General features: G+C 34.1%; 1 protein-coding gene across 29 annotated transcripts in view; it reads left to right on the top strand.

The window, feature by feature from the left end:
- ADGRL3 (adhesion G protein-coupled receptor L3) overlaps nt 1-13,599 on the top strand; it is an 823,449-nt gene that overhangs the window by 405,154 nt on the left and 404,696 nt on the right. The gene's annotated exons all lie outside the window — the stretch shown is intronic.

Below are 13,599 nucleotides of genomic sequence, written 5' to 3'. Positions count from 1 at the left end.
TCTGCAGAGACTGGTCAATAGGAATCCATACTGTAAAAGGTTTAAATTATACTAAAATTATTTGATAAATTGGCTAAATATTACATATCTTACAAATAGTTGTTCACTATTACTATGATTTCTCAGAAATTAGTGAAGTCATTAATTTACTATAAACATTCATACTTTCTGACTATATGCTCACAAAGTAATTTTTAAATAATTAATCAAATGACCTATCTAGTGAATTTTTTTCATAATTTTTCTATTTAGACACTTCTTCCATTATTTCAAGTGTTCTTAAAATATAGGGGAAATCATAACGTATGTAAAAATAAACAAATTTAAGTACATAAAAACAAAATCAATAACTTTAACCTTTTGTCTTCTCGATGCTTAAAATTCTGATATCTATGTGTGTGATTAATAAATTGGTAGAATCGCTATCTTATTTTCTATAAATTACTGTTATATAGGTTATTAATTGAAATTACAATATGCCAGGTTTTTGACCAAAGCATCTGTATTACACTTGAAGGATAATGGTCTCTCTGAGCAAATCTGAGGGCTTTTGTTTGTTTCTAAAACCTAAGTCATGATAAGGTGAGTATTAATGAGAAATAAAGTTTTTAAATTAGGGATTCCTCTTGATATAAGTTCATTTGGTTTCATTTGGTTCTTCATGTGTTTCTCTCTCATTGTGGATCTCTTCTTGTTATACATTTGACTTGCCTCCAACTATAATTAAATTTTCTGATGATCTGCTTAAAAAAGTTGAATTATCATCGTGCGCAAGGTGGTAAAAGGTCTGTCCTGCCTGGTTTTCCATGAGTAGAATGAATGGGCACTGTGACTAAATTGTTATTTTATTTGTTTCTGTCAGAACAACATACAAACATGGATTCTTTGAATCCATTTGAAGTGTGGGTTGAGGAGAAGATTCTGCTTTTCAGTGGTTATTAGCTTTTGATTTCAATGTAGCAGAAGCATTAACTTCACTAGCTCTTTGATCTCTTTATGATTTTCATTGAAAATGTTTTAATCCTTTTATTGATATTATTAATGGCTCCCAAAATAAGCCCTTAATCTTATAATTATTGCAAAAAATAGTTACAATGGATCCTCTCAAGCGGCTGAATTAGATGGGATGTGTCTGGAAAGTGACAAATCTGCAGAATGAAATGGCTTTAAGCACCCTGAGTGAGTCATTTGTGGAAGCTCCCCTGGTGGTTTCTCAAAGTGAGAATTGTCAGCTGAAATAACTGTGGTTAATTTTGTGTGGAGGCAAGTTCCTTGGTTGTATCTTGACTATTAAATGTACTACATTTACACTTGGCCAAAATAAATGCTTTTGACTCTTGGATAGATGAAATTAGGTTCCATCTTGCAAGTTCCCAAGAGATGAGATGGCCATGTCTGTTTAAGCTGCTTTATAATTAATGAGCTTTCACTGTCATGCCAGTGACAGCATGTTAAATAATGCTAATAATTTCTAATTATGATATGGATGTATCATGTTCATAATGATATGTACAGTTTAAATAATGCATTTGAAACTAAAATTATGAGGAAACTTTTTCTAAAAAATATCTTAGATAATTATTGTTTTCTCTCATTTAAATTTCTAGAAAGGCATTATATTGGTGTCTAAACATTTTTAAGCATGTCTCTAGATTGGAGGATTATTATTACAAAATGTGAAAGGTTTTTGTGTATCCTTGCATAACCTTGTTAAAAAGGTTTTGTAACTTACTTCAGCCTCATGAATTAGCTGGATGTCACAGGCAAGGACAGGCATGAAATATTATTCATGTAGATCTTTGAATACACATTGAACAAATACATACATAAAATTGTTACTTTTATGTATGTATTTATAACAATAACTGTTTAGTTATTTTGATTTCCATGTTTTTCCCCAGGAAAACTATGCAGTCTGATATCTGCTCCAGGAGAGCCAGATTCCTCACTGCTTTTCAGATTACACCTTGTGTAAATCCAAGTGTGTTCTTGTACCATTTTGCCTTCATCCTCTCTGAAAGTTCTGTGCTTTTACCTCTTCTTTCATTATCCTACTTAGAAGACCTCTTAAACTGTCAGAGCACATTTCTTTATCCTTCTTGGAACTTCTTTTTTTTTTTTTTTCTACGTTTTTATTTATTTTTGGGACAGAGAGAGACAGAGCATGAACGGGGGAGGGGCAGAGAGAGAGGGAAACACAGAATCGGAAACAGGCTCCAGGTTCTGAGCCATCAGCCCAGAGCCTGACGCGGGGCTCGAACTCACAGACCGCGAGATCGTGACCTGGCTGAAGTCGGACGCTTAACCGACTGCGCCACCCAGGCGCCCCCTTCTTGGAACTTCTAATCTCACTTGCTATTATCTACATCCTTCTTTATTGTATCTAAACATTAACAAACCCATATTATCACATCCTAGACAATTGCCTTGTCTAAAGTAAATTGTAGGCTTCTAGAGGGCAGACTTTCTGTTGGTTTTACCTAAAACTAACTTTTTATGTTTAATGCTATGTAAATGAATAAGTAAATCTGCTCTCCAATTGTGTGATGCCACTTGGAAGCTTTCTTATTTCTGAATGATTTTTGTTTCTTTTTGTGTTACATTTACACACTTCAGTGAGTTTTAAAAAATGGTATATACAGCTTTAGAATCTAAATGTGAAAATGACTGTTGGCAACTGATAACTGCAGAAATTTTACATTTTGAATTCAGCTGAGGTTTCATGCTATCTTCAGTTATTAATAGATGTATTTCCATTTTTAACTCCACTAACACTTGAAAATACACAACATGAAGTTCACCATGACAGCTTTGGAGTTTGGTGGGTAAATAAGCTGGGCATGGTCTCTGCCCACAAAACTATAGCTCTTTGGCAGATCAAAGTAAACAGCTAGATTGTTTGCTCAATATTTTATTTTTATCTCATTTACATTTATTGAGGAGTTCAAAAAAAGGAAAGCTCTTTCAGCTAGATAATATTAAGGAATGTTCATTGAAGAGAGAATGTTAAGCTGATCCTTGAAGGATGGCAGCATTGGTGGAACCAGAAGAGACCAAAGTGATAGGAGATATATAAAATATGAGTGCCTGGGCACCAAAAAACAACATGAGGAAACAGATTCCCTTCAATAACACTTCATCCATCCTGTTCTGCCTTGGCTTCAAAAGCTTATTGGTGTTTGTTGGGCACTATTAATCTCTCTAAAGCTTCCCCAAATGTCCCAGTACTTGAGGCCAGCTCCCCACCAACCTCCCCATAGATGTGGTGCACATGCTTTTAAGAAATCTTGATCATTCAGGGGCGTATGGGTGGCTCAGTTGGTTAAGGGTCCGACTTGGGCTCAGGTTGTGATCTTGAGGCTCCTGAGTTTGAGCTCTATATCACGCTCTGTGCTGACAGCTCAGAGCCTGGAGCCTGCTTCGGATTCTGTGTCTCCCTCTCTCTCTGCCCCTCCCCCGCACATGCTGTGTCTCTCTCTCAGAAATAAATAAATAAACTTTAAAAACAAAAAGGAAATCTTGATAATATGATGATAAACTAACTTGATGCTATCTATCCCCTTGTCAATACAAAGTCCTATTGGAGTTATTCTTTATAGTTGGACATAAATTCCATCTAAATGTGGGAAGTTTGAATATTGTATGACATGCTCATCCCAACTCTTTGGACACATATTTTGAGTATGTGGTATACAGTCTTACTTTATGTAGAATTGCTTACACTTTTCAAATTGAAAAGGCATTTGCAAACAGGTATATATGTGTACATAGTGTATATTTATTGAGGTATAATATACATATGGGAAAGTGCACAGATCATAAATATATACAACTTAATGAATTTTCACAAACCCAGCTCATCTAAACAACAACCAGCTGAAAACACAGAACATTAACAGCACCTCCAATGTGGCCCTTTCTTCTCTGCACCAGCCATACTCCACATCCCTGTGTTTTGCTGCTACTTAAATCAGTTTTGCCCATTTTATAATTTAAGTAAATGAATTCATATAGTATATGATTTTTGATGTCTGGCTTCTCTCATTCCTTGCATTCATTTTTATATATAACTTTACTGAAGCATTTTTACACATTGTATAATTCACTCATTTCAAGTGTATGATTTTTAAAGTAAATTTACCACTTTACCAAGTGATTCGATATCATCATAAATCAGTTTTAGAATATTTCTATCACCACATTGAGAGTCTGATGCCCATGTGATAATCCCCATCTCCCTCCTACCCCATGCAATGACTAAGGTATATTCTGTCTGTATGTCTGTTCTTGTGTGTGTGTGTGTGTGTGTGTGTGTGTATTCTTAGAAAAAAAATAATGTTTACTTATTTTTGAAAGAGAGAGAAAGAGAGAGACAGAGTGTGAGCAAGGGAGGGGCAGAGAGAGGGGGACACAGACCTGAAACAGGCTCCAGGCTGTCAGCACAGAGCCTGACGTGGGGCTTGAACTCACCAACAGTGAGATCATGACCTGAGTCGAAATCAGACGCTTAAGCAGCTGAGCCATCCTGGTGCCTCTATATATGTCTATTCTTAATGCATTATGTTTCCATCTAAAAACTGAATATTTGAAATCAAGTGAGACTTAGTGGGCATTTCAGTGGGGACAAATCAAAGAAATAGCAGTTATTTTTGGAGGCATGGATATAAATATGTTGCTTGTATTCTGCATTCTCTTGGCATCAAAGATCATAATCTAGCCATTTAACAAATACCCTCTAGAGTTTTCTACCAAGTAGGAATGTTAAATATATAAAGTAGGATGATTTTTTTTTCTATTTCAATGAGTGATCTAGGTTTTACTTTTCATCTTCTACCAACATTTTAGCAAGATTACATTTTCACATGTCATAGTCACATCAGGAACATGAAAAAAAAGGAAGGAGTGAGGAAGGGAAGAAGGGAGAGGGAGAAAGCTGTTTCTCACCTTTCTGAAAAAGTTATATTTCAGTTTATATCAGTACCACTGCAGGGGATTTTACAGCTTACAAAAAGATCTTGGCTTTTGTTGTATTCTATCCTGGTGAAGTTAAGAACTCTTTCAATAGCAGTCAAAGAAGAAATGTCAGTGGCAGTTTTTATGTGTACGTAACTGAGTAAATGTTCTGCAATAACTGTGTATACATACATGAGTTTTTCAATTGAGTAGTCTCCTTTGCTCCTTTCACCGAATTATTACATTATATCTTGCATTTTTCTTCTAAAATATAACAGATCAAAAATAATCCCTCATATCAGGGACTTTTCCATTGAATGCACATTCTATGCAGTAAAAAGAACTGTTGAGTATAGAAACTATAATATATAACTCATTGCCTTAAGGATCACTTTTTGTGTGCATGTTTAGTAAAAAAAAAAAAAGTAAATGAAGGAAGGAAGAAAGGTAATTATCAAATCCCAAATGTAGAGAATATGGAGAAGTTGGGAAATTCCTTTCTGGAAGCCATTTACCTCCTTTTTAATATTTCAGCCTATTTCAATTCTGAGAATATATTTTGGGAATGTCCTACTAAAATGCTTTCTAGTACTTCTTGCTATTCACATTTAATTTTGAATGAAATTATGTTATGAAATTTGAATGAATTATGTTTGAAATTTAAGAGTTTAGTAAATGATGAAAATATTTCAGGATTGGTTAAGAAAAAAGCTAAAGGGAGTTATGTTGTCTGTCTGTTACTGGCCATGGGGAATGTTAACCCCTTGTGCAGTCATTCCCAAAGTGTGGTTCATGGCAATCTGGAATTCCTGAGCCCTTTGCAGGGATTTCTGGAGGGCCGAAACTATTTTCATAACAATACTGACTTATTATTTGCCTTTTTTATTGTATTAGACATCATGCCAAAGCAGTGCTAGGTAAAACCGATGCCATCTTAGGGATAAAGACAGTAGCGATAACGTACTTTTAAAAATTTCTCAGTTTTAATTGCTAATATGACACATAATAATATAACTCATATAAACCAATAGTCTTTGAGAATCTTAATAATTCTATGATTTAAAGAGTGACAAAGGGTAAGAGAATTGATACTTAGCAAGTATTTTTTTCACTTCCACTTATGGCTGAAAATTAGTTATTTTGTCTTCATTATTTTTACATTGCATAATACTCAATGCATTTGTTTTAAAATCATCTAGAGTCTTTTTCATGAACTAATTATTATTTTTTAAATCTTTATTTATGAGAGAGAGAGAGAGAGAGAGAGAGAAAGAGAGTGAGAGCGAGTGTAGCAAGGACAGAGAGAGAGAGGGAGAGAGAGAATCCCAAACAGGATCCGCACTGTCAGCACAGAGCCTGACACAGGGCTCAAACTCACAAACCGTGAGATCGTGACCTGAGCAGAAATCAAGAGCCAGATACTTAACCTACTAAGCCACCCAGGCACCCCTCATGAGCTAATTATTATTTATATTGAAGTATAGTTGACATATAATATTATGTTAGTTCCCAGGTGTACCACATCGTTATTCAATCATCCTATACATTATGAAATGCTCACCACGATAAGTGGACGAACCATCTGCTACCAAAGTCATTACAATATTATTGACTATATTTCTGTTGTATATTTGATTTATAAAGTATAATATTTTTTTAAATATATATACTGAATGAGCACCTTAATTGTTTCCCCACCTCCAGCTCTTTAGATATTTTTACACTTTGTGGTCAGTCTGAAGAACTTGACATCTTGTGGAAAATAGTTAGAAGATATCACCATGGAAAAAAGGATAAGAAGTTTCTGAAAAGGAGAGTATATAGGGTATAAACACTCTAGTAATTATCTTTAGTATAGCTTAAGTTTATAAGGAAAAGAACGAAGCAGATTATGAACATAAATTCTGTCACTGATTCATTGGATACTGCAGGACTCTGGAGAAAACTAAGTGGTAGTGATATTTAGCAGCCATTCAGTATGATACTTCAGTTGCTCTGTCATTAGTGATTTTAAAGATTGCTGAGGCTACTGAGGGAGTGAGTCTCCAAGTGTTTTGACTACCTTTTAGGTTTCATTTTCCTGATGAGGAGACTGAGGAACATGGAGTTTAAAAAGTCACCTAAAATTATTTACTATACAATGGCGTAAGCATGGCTGCTCTCTTTGGGTATGTAGCCCATGATTTTTTTTTTACTGTTTTTTTTCTTCTTCGAAGATTCTAAAAATAATTTTTGTTATCAGAAAAATTCTTTTCATTTCTCAGTACATAAGAAGAAGCCAGTGAAAGTCTCAAATCCATCCACAATTTATAAATTCAATTAATCTGTTGGTTAAAGAAGAGTAAAGTTTTAATAAGAACCTTACAAAATTGATCGATATAGCCATTGAGTTAGATTTTTAGGAAAATATCCTTTCCTTGCCTGCTGATTATTCAGGAATTTTACCTTTAGCTGTAGTTTTAATATTCAGGGTATGATGTGCTTGTATAAATAGGAAATACATTCACTTGTTACTGGTGATAATGATACTTATTTACTTTTATTGTGTGCTTTGTATTTGCCATGAACTCTGGTAAGGAATTTACCTTTCACTAGTTCATTAATATTTCCCCATAACGCTAAGAGATAACCATTATTATCATTCCTATTGTACTAGTGAGGTAGTTAAAGCACATAGAAATTTTCTTGATGACGAATTTATTTTAAGCCAATGTACTGTCTTGCTTGAGAGATTTGAGGATTTGTTTATTGTCGCAAGGGTGATAAAATGATAAAGTATCAAAAAAAGTTAAGAACTGTGCTCCTGATCATGATCATGATGATAAGAAAAGAAACTCATTTTCTCTCGTGCAAACATTCAATCAAACTTTGGAATTGGTTTGGCTCTGATTTTATTAATATCCAATTACAGCTGTACACACATTTTTTATTATTAAAGTCTTGGGTAGAAATAATTTAATAATTGTGAATCTGAAATCCTCCAGACTCTAAACCTCTTTTTTATTTGAATCAATTGTGCTTATAAAGTGTTTTAGGTAATGTAGTGCTTCTTGGAAAAACAAGCATTGATAGAACAGAGCTGATTGTATTACCAATGCTAAATATTTCTAGCTATAAAAATATAAAGCGAGATTTTTTGAGAAGTTCCTATAAACCAGACAATGTTCTAAGCACTGTGAGTGAATTAACCAATTTAATTCTTCTCCTGTGAAATGGATACTGTTGTCTTCTTCACTGATGGAAGAACTAAGGCATAGAGAGTTTAATTAACACCCAAAAGGTACATAGTTTCCTATAAAGCTGTCTTTTTTAACCTAGGCAATCCAGCTCCAAAATTCAGGATAAATATTGCAATCCATCACCTTCTGTGCTTTGTCTAAAATGTGCACTATTTTTGGGTGCCTTGGTGGCTCAGTGGGTTAAGTATCCATTTTTTGATGTTGGCTTAGGGTCATGATCTCATGGTTTGTGAGATCAAGTACTGAGTTGGGCTCTTGCTGAGTGTGGAGACTGCTTGAGATTTCTCCCCCACCTCTCTCCCCCCCCCCCGCCCCCTCCCACTCATACCACTCTCTCTCAAAATAAATAAACATAAAAAAGTTAAATAAATAAAATGTGTACTATTTTTAATAAAATAGACTAAATGAAAAAAAAGCAGTTGTGAACCAGTTGCTAGAACTGAAAAGAAAATATACATGTGTGTGCATGTTTGTGTGTGTGTGTGTGTGCGCACGCACACGTGCATGTTCATCCCCCACACACACATATGCGATTAGAGGTTGGTTATCTTTTACACATCCAAATAATGAAAACATGGCATGGAACTTATTAAATCATGTGGCATTTATTTATTTTCTGCCTTAGGATACATTTTCAGGCAAAAACACTTAAGTACTTGTAATGAAAATGTTCAGTTAAAAAAAAATCTGTGAGATAAGATTTTGTTTTTAACATTTTGGATTTCATGGTGACACAATTATCTATAGCAATACTTCAGTAAAAATGTACATATTGTTTATAATGGGTATTAAATAGAAATTTGTATGGTTCATGAAAATAAAGGAAAATGAATGTCACTTCATATATAAACTATGGAAGAGGGCAGGCTCATGAGTTAGAAAACTAAATACATTACATGAGTACTTTGAAATACTTACAAATGAGAAAATGTATCATGCCAGCCTTTCTTAATTAAACTTGAATATAAGGAACAGAATGCTTTAAAATTTCCAATGTTTTGTATAATGAGATTTTAGATGGCATAAATGTTTCCAAAGCTTTTGCTAATAAGTCATAAAGACGAAATCGGATCTTTATTTTTACTACACTATAGTTACTTTGTTTTGTTATATAATCAGTTTATGCCTGTTTAATATTTTTGTTTTAATTTTCATATCCTCTAAAAATTCAGTTATGCTAAAAATATTGCTAAATTTGCCTCCACGAATATTCTGGCCATAAGCTTTAGTTGATTCATTGTTTCTTTACTATTAAGAATATTATCAAATACAGCTAAATGTGAAAAAAACTACAAAAAATATAGTTAGTAAATCATTCTTGGTAATACATTGTGAATCTTCCTGTTATGTGCTGATGTGAGAGTACTTTAACTCTGAGAGAAATGTTATTTCCCAAGTTGTTGCATAATAACTAACTCCCTAATATTTGTTAATGTGAAAATTGCATTAATTGATGGTTTCCATAAAACTAGATATTTACCTTATCACATGTATATCAGAAATATATTTATTTGTGATTAAGTTTACCAAATGGCAAAAGCAAAATATGTTTTTCATGTGTATGGAGTAATTTCGATAGACAAATATATGTATGTGTGTTTTGGCATGAAAAGACTTGAAGTCTTTCCAAAATGCCGTTACCCATAACTGTTAGTACCATCAACCTTATGAAAATAAACATTTGGAGCTATTTCTTAGACTATTAGTGTATTGAGGAAGTAAATGTTTCAAAACGAATAGAAGTCTACAGGAAGATTGCAATAAAAAGAGGAAAACATACTTCAGAAGTAATAAAAAAGGCAAGAAGCAATGGGTGTTACACAAGGAGGAAACTAGATGGCTATGGGTTTGAAGGTGAGTAGATAATTGAAATGAGGAGAACCTTTTCAGTTCAAATTATTGATATTGTTAATTGATTCAGATACACTTTGAGGTTCCCAACCTTTACCACTGATCATCTGAACACGTCTGGATATTTTACATTTAATTAATCTACTTCTGAAGATTTGAATTTACTTATCAAATATAGTATATTAATGCTTTGCAAAAGATTCATGACAGGCCTCTATCAATATGAGCATCTTATCAAACATAGTATTCTAATATTATTTCCTCTTTTGGTAGCATTGACTTGTTTCATAATAATAGGAATTTTTATTTTCTTTTTAGAATTATACTTGTGAAACCCACCAAAGCCTGGCCGCAGGCAACACATCCTTCAGGCATGTTCCCTGTGTACTTCTGATATATGTTTATATCTATGTATTTTTAACTTAAATACTAAACTCTATTATATTTCTCTACCCAGACCACAAATATTTTTCTTTTCATTATGGTATAAAAATATCTATGACCAGTTTCATCACTTACAACCTTCTAGAATGTGGGAATTATTTCTCTGTAGGTATTTTAGAAATTAGGGTCAGAAAAATGTACTCCTTTTTCACAAATTAGTCTCTGCAAAATTTGTCCTAATAAAAGGCCTTTCACCTTTCCAAGGAATTCAAGTATATCATCCTTGCCTGAGGAGATAGGCTTCTGAATTACTTTCCAACTTCATTTCTAAAGAAAATGTAGAGTCCTTCAAATGACTTTACATTTAATTATTTCCTCCAATAGCATTTCCCTGCTGTGACATTAAAAAAAAAATCTGCAACTATAACAACAAACATTATGTGTGGTATAATATTTCAATGAAAGTCATGGAAGTGGAAAGGAATAAATTAATAAGAGCAGGACAAGCTCACATGGATATTGGAATGAGATATGAGCCTCCTTCTGCAAACTAACCAAAAATGTGTCTCAGTGAACGTTGTGAGGTGCAAACACATATCAAAAGTGTTACACGTTAGTGCACACAAAGGAAAAGGTAATCCTTCCTGCGATGTGGTTGGATGCCTATGGGATCGCTGTAATTGTATTACGAAAGCATGTCAGCAGAAAATGATAAAACGAAGCTGCAGCATAAAATCTTATCTCCTAGATTCTTTTACTCTGTTGTGTCACAATTTCTTGCAGAAAATAATTGAAGAAAATGTTGTTTTGATGGGGATGGCATGAGCTCAGTGTATCCTTAAGAGGGGCAACTCTGAAAGTAGTAGGCCGAGCCTGCCGACATGCTTGTGCCTATGCGCGCATGCGCACACGCACGTGCACGTACACACACACACACACACACACACACACACACACACACGACACAACTTCTGAGATATAAATGTATAGGGTATTTATGATGTGTATTGCTAAGTGCGGATGAATTTCAAGAAAAATACCATATATTTACCCTGGAATCAAATAGTTAAATTATTATCTCATGGTTTAAGATATCAGGTTTACTTTTTCTCTCATTTATTAAGAAGTAAAGGAATAGGTTTCTGATACATTTATTTTATTCTTATGTTTGAAAATATTTATATTTTTGTTAGGAAGAGCGTACACAATTATTCTACTATTGACAGTATTGATGCTCACACAGGCAAAGTGGTCCAAGGTTAAATGTGACCCTGTGCTTTTATTTTAATTATATAAATATGTTTTCAGAACTAGTTTCTTTGGAAAGCAGAATAATTGGTATTTGATATTATAAAATATTCTTATTGGCAATATAGAAAACTTAGCTGAAATCATTAGACTTCACAATTTAAAAATATGTTTTTCTAATTATAACAGGAAACACATTGGAAAGGGAATATTCAACAATTGTCTAGAGGCTATTTAAGAAAAACAATGTCTCTTGGAGCTCCAAAACTGTTCTGGTTTTGCGAGGATGTTTAGTAACTACCCCCTATTCTTCAGATATTTATGCCTCATCTTATCTGTTTGGCGCATGCACTTTAAAATCTTTGCAGTAGACTTTGGTTTGAAACCCAAGCCCTGCGTCTTACTACATGTTGTCTCACTGAGCAGTTTAGAAGTAAATTACTTACCTGGAAGACTCATAATGAAGATAGTAAAATCTATGTTTTTCCACATGTGTAGCAGCACTGTGCTAATGTGGTTTTTATTTACTATTCCTGGAGATACGTGGCTTTACATTATTCTCTATTGTTGAATAAGAGGTGCCATTCTGGATTTTGATGTTTGTTTTCCTGTGTAGGTTGAAAGAGAAGTGTTGAAAGAATTCCTGTCTCAGAAAAAATCTCCCCAGTATGACTTCAACAATACATCAGTTTTATATTATAAAGATGGATGTCATGATGTATTTACATGTGTAAATATTTTTCTTGCTCTCCTTATTTTTAATTCTTTTATTTTATGGCTTATGGGTAAAAAGTTCTGATTCTGGGAACATCCATAAAGCGCATTAAGTTTACCTTTGAAAGTCAAACAAGTTTTTATTGGGGCTCTCATTTCTTTAACTCCTGGGACCTCAGGTCTCATGTCTCTCGTCTGTACAATCTGTCTTTTCCACCCCACTTCTTCGGCTTCATAGTCCTAAGTAAGAATGTCATCACCATCTTACTTTAAAGTTGTCTTTGGACCTATGAATGATTCCAGTCTCAGGCAAAACACATGCCTAAAAATGAGGAAAGAATGCTCATCCAAGGTACATCTGTTATGTTCTTGCCAGAAAATGAGAGAAATGGTTGTTGGGGAGATAATCAAAACTCTCCATTCCCTCATCCAAAGGTAATTTGTTATTGTATTTGAAACATCGCAACAGGGTTCACCCTTTAGTAGAAATAACAATGCTAGGCATCCTCCTGTAGATTACACACATAACCAGTGCTATTAGCATCTCTCCAGAGTGTTTGCCTTACACTTAGGAGTTCATCTACACAGCAGCAAGAGGCTGTGTTTTGAGCTGTGAAAATGTCACTAGATTGGTAAGAATGTGGCTTGGAAGTGTCTCCACAGATCATTCCTTTAGGTTCGAGATTGAATAATCAAGTTTTATAAATTTTCTCTGTTTTCTTTAAGTAAGATAGGTCCCAAACAATAATCTTCATAGATTTTTAGAGAAAAGGAGGTCTTATCCTTGTGAATTTTGTCTCACCAGTATCATGCCATTCTGCCAGTGTTGTTGAAAACATCTTGATAGACCACATAAGGAACAGTCACCCACATACTGTTTACATTAGTAATTAACAGAGAATTTTAGGAGAGATTATAGGCATTGTCACCACTCCAACATTTTCCTCTTAATGAAATAACAGGCACAGTGGGAAGCCAACTGCATTTTTAAACCCAGCAGGTCAAATTGTGGAACAGAAACTATTGTTACAAGGGTTTGAATACAAAGTGTGCTACTAGTAAAAATGATAAGAAGTACTCTTGCAAGGAGATGCTTCTTGGACAACCCAGTCTAGGAGTTTAGAAAACTTTAGCGTTCTCTCGAAATATATATTACCACACATTTTCTAGTATAGCTGGACAATGTGTAGGCTAACAAGCCACAAAGCCT

Source organism: Felis catus, chromosome B1, assembly GCF_018350175.1.
Source record: "Felis catus isolate Fca126 chromosome B1, F.catus_Fca126_mat1.0, whole genome shotgun sequence".
Lineage (NCBI taxonomy): Eukaryota > Metazoa > Chordata > Mammalia > Carnivora > Felidae > Felis > Felis catus.
The sequence above is the reverse complement of the archived record's forward strand: the minus strand, read 5'-3'. Positions and strand labels throughout refer to the sequence as shown.